Below are 4715 nucleotides of genomic sequence, written 5' to 3'. Positions count from 1 at the left end.
AATATAGATAAAAATAAACCGGAAACTAGACTCTTTATTTGGCTTTTTTCCTTTCCTTTGTTCAATGCAGATTGCAGACAGATACAGACATGAACAAAATGCTTAAACACCATGATGCTATCGTAATGGGCCAACACAATGTGTCACTTTTGAGGATCTTACTTTTTGTGGTCAATACTTTTTGATAGCTGCTAGCAGTGTTTGTTTTTTGTCTTTTGTCGTCATTCATTCATAAAGGCTTATCAATTGGGAACAAAACCTGTGAGGTATTTAAAAGAAATAACTACAAAAAAAAAGTTTATTTTCTTTGAAAATTAGTTCCAAAGTCATGAAAGCATAACAACATAATAACATGGCCTGATCATGTTTCTCATTTAAACTGCCACAAAAATTATGTAAATAGCTGTCATATAGCTTACACATTTATATTTGTTTGGCTAGTTGATAATCTACCAAAAACTGTAAAACGAAAAAGAAATCATTTAAAATCTGTCATTAGCTTGGCTTATGCTCTCATTTAAAAAATGGATGTCAAGGTTTACTCCACTCCTAAGGCTCCAATTTAAGAACACATTGGTAATGAAGGATGGTGCAGAGCTTTTAGATAAGTCTCTGGTTTTGGAAAATAAGAATGAGGTAGGCCCAGGTTATTAGAACTAAATCCCCCATGGGCACATATCAGCTTAGTGAACTGTCAGACCAGGGATATTCAAAATGTATTATATCTATATTATATAATAATAAAAGAGAGTTGTTTTTTCAATTATAAAATATAGTTATGTTGTATTGTGCCCTTGTTTCAAAATCTTCCATTCAGTTACATTTAACATACCGTCTTTAACACTTTAAAAAGAAGAGAAGACAGATGAGTACATTTTATATGTAAAACTGTTTGATTAAACCTTAACCTCCATATTGTTGTTTAAAATGGAAGTACTGTGTTAAAAAGTGTGAAGCCTAGAAGCGAGTGCCATATACTGAGTGCATTAATCGAGTGAGTCCAAGTACTGCACAGAATTACTGAATTCTTTCAGGAAGCTTTTTCCTTCTTGCCTGGGTCCAGACCATTGAAAATGCCCACTCCTCCGAGTTGACTGATTCTGGTCTGGCAAAGGGATTATCCAGTGAACACCGCGGGAGGGCTAACAAAAAGCCAATTACTGCCACGGGTGGGTCGACCGGCACAACTTATTTGTCAAACTATGCACTGGAACCAAGGAGGGGTAATAACAATGATGGTGACTACTATAGACACTATCAAGCTTTTTGGTTTTAAACATTTTAAAACACTCTTAAAAGCCTTGGTGTTCTGACAATTTATTCTGCCTTGCTTGACAAATGCTACCCTATAGCGAAAAACTTTAGCAATAAAAACTTTTGGCTTACCCTAAGCTCTCAATAGGTAGCACATATTGACAGCAAAACCATTATGTTTGCATGGCCACGTATCTGTGTCGACTTAAAATTATGCTGGCTGATACGTTGGTCCCCCATGGAAATTGGTTAGAGTGGAGACAACGTCAGACTAAAGATGGAAAGAGTATCGCGTTTCTGACAGTTCTGTCTGATATCAGGCAATTTTCCTTCTTACTCAGCAACAGTCTGTCCATTAACGGCTGAAATGTCTTTCCATTAGTTCTAATAGTCAGTAGGCCTACAGCAAAACCACACAATGAGAGGAAATTGTAAATGTTTCATTTATCTGCCGATACGTTTCCACCATTTCAGAAACTGTTTTTATACTAACACTGAAATTTCTTCTGTATAAGCAGCAAGAGTTTGTTAATTAAATGTGTACTTCAATTATTATATTACAGTTTCTCACTCTGTGAAATTACTTAGTTTTCTCCTTTGGCAATGAATGTTGCTGTTCAATACAAGTAAACAAAACATTCTTAATGATTTTATATAAAAGGAGAAAGCTGTAATTTTCTTTTCTATTAAAGACCGTACAAAGAAGGAGAAGTAAAGCCCAGCAGAAATCTTGGTCTCCAACAACTTTATAATGCTGTCCAAAGGAAAAAGACAGAAGGCAGTTCAAAAACTGACATATAAAAGCAAAATTCCCTTCTTTCTCCTTTTTGTACTTGTCAGTGGCCTACAGTTTCTATCAACAAACTAAGTGACCGAGCAAGTGAAAAAGAGATGAAATATTCAACAGATGATGAAACCGAGCTGTTTCAGAAAGCAACAGGTGTTTTTTTTGGCTAGAAAAGTTACATTTGTTGCTGTAAAACTTAAATAGGAATGTAATTCCTTTAAAATTCTGCCCAAAAATTTATATTATCCCTAAAATACATAAAATATTTTAATTTAGAGTGCATGTCATGGATCCAACTTTACTTTTTGATAAGAAATCTTATGGAATCAGATTCCAGGAATTCACAATCAAGGTGAGCTGAGCTGATATGAACTTATTGTTTTATTTTTACATATAAAATAATGATGTGTTATTAACCTAAATGTCCTGTATAATTAACATTTTAGAGGAATGTTCTTCTGCACACACTAGTCCGTAATATATTCAATTGTACCTATTTAATTAATGAAATTAATAAGAAAAATGTGTCAATTTTTCCTACAGCTAGGGACAGAAGAGTAAGTGCTTGACTGCTAAATATCCAAGAGAACTCGTGAGACAAAAATTACCAATGGGAAACTGTTAAAATGTGCTTTTAAAAACTGTGTCATGTTACAGTACAGAAGCCTCACAAATGACTGTACTGACAAGTCCTTTCCACTTGGGGGAGATGTCATTATAGGATGGATTTCCAGCTCTCTGCTTCCTCTCTGCCAATATTTCAGCATGATCTAGAGGAGAGTGTGACTGTGGGCAAGAAACAAGGTGACACACAGGATTTAAATTCATCTTAGAGGATGGAAAGCTGACATGCAAATGGAGAAGGGGTATTTCATTAATTGCTGACTGATAATACATCATGACCTGTAGGTGTTTATATGTCTGAGTCAGTGAGCGTGCATCTATTGTGTGTGTGGGGATCTTCAAGGATTCTCAAGCAGGGGAGGGAACAAAAACAAAATCAATAGCTGGTTAGGTTTAAATTACTGTAAATTGCAGGCTCGGCTGAATATGTGCACCATTCTCAAGCTGTAGCGTTTTTTTCTTAAATGCTAAGATAGCCTCATAGAAAGGAAGTTGTCTCCAAAGGGAGGATGCCCTGTTAGAGATGGCTCAGGCTTCTGCATGCTGCTGGGATCAGAGAGGTCATGTAAGTTCATAAAGAATGAGAAAATTTGTTTCGTTTTTATTATTCTGTTGATCACATATATTTATTGGTTATATTTTAACAGGAAAAACCCATATGCATTTATTATGTAAGAACCAAAACAGTCATCTATACCTGGGTACCTGTGGTCACCTTTGTGGTGAGTTAACCTCTTAATTCAATGAATCCACATCCCTATGGGACTCCTGACCTGCATGTCTTTAGTTTAGAAGCATGACTGTTCACAAGTCAAGCCTGTACACGATGATGTTTCGTGATGGATTCTCCCTTTGAAGCTGTATCAGATCTGGCTTCAACACAGGAGATGAAGACAGCTGAGGGAGAGGTTGGGACCAGGGTAAGATTTGAGCCTTTGAACGACGAACATGACAGCAGGGAGGATGGAGGGGGAAAAAAAGAAGAGTTGAAGCTCAAATGGCAGTTCCAAGGGAGGAAAGGCTGGCGGAAATGATGAATCCATGTCGTAAAAGTAATGAGGAGGAGAGTGCTATCACAGGGGACGGATGATAAAAATACAGCCAGGCTTCTGTCAAGCAAAGTGTAAACCTATCATCTACACAGATTCATCACCATAGCTCTTTGAGTTTGATTTACAGCCTTACTTTAAAGCCTATTCAAAATATTTCTTTCAATTGAACTTAACCATTTTGTTGCCAAATGTCCCAGGGACACATATTAAAGGTGTGTTTACTGCTGTGTGTGTTAAGGTGTGAATGTGAATGACATTTAATTAGTTACTATAACTCTTGATTCCTTCACATGAATTTACTTGCTTCTTTTTGTGCATCTTTCAGTCATGATGGGAATTCCAAGTGCGTTCCCCTCTTAAAATTGTCTATTAATCTTAAAAGCATGGGTCAAAACTTATGTATTACACAGAAGTCTAATACACTTTTAAAGGGATAATCCACAGTTGGAGGACACGCTGTCATTTAGGTGTGAATGTGAAATAGAATGACTTTTAATTAGTCACTATAACTTTTAATTCCTTTACATGAATTTACTTGTTTCTTTTTGTGCATCTTTCAGCCGTGATTGGAACTCCAAGTGTGTTCCCCTCTTAAAATTGTCTGTTAATCTCAGATGCATGGGTCAAAACTTATATATTACATAGACATCTAATATACTTTTAAAGGGACAATCCACAATTGGAGGACATGCTGTCATTTTAAAGTGTAGAACAATTGAAAGTTTGAGTTACAGGGTGTCCTCGGTGCACTAGGATGTGATGGTGGCAAAGAAAATCATGAGAAATTCATGTGAAACATCATGAGGGAGGGGCAGGCAATAAGCTCATGCTCGAGTCAGAGCTGGAGGGAGGATTTTTATTTAAGAGAAGGGTGTGTGGGGGGGGTGACAGCAGGACATAATGGTATGGAAAAGACAGTGAGGGAGTAAAAAGAGAGGTGGGTGGGTATGGGTGTGTTTTAGAGAGAGAGAGACTTGTTGGTATAAAAGCTCCCTCTC

The sequence above is a fragment of the Morone saxatilis genome, unplaced genomic scaffold (genome assembly GCF_004916995.1).
Source record: "Morone saxatilis isolate NCDOM2014 unplaced genomic scaffold, NCSU_SB_2.0 Contig20, whole genome shotgun sequence".
NCBI classification, from domain to species: Eukaryota; Metazoa; Chordata; class Actinopteri; family Moronidae; genus Morone; species Morone saxatilis.
Note: the sequence above shows the minus strand (reverse complement) of the source record.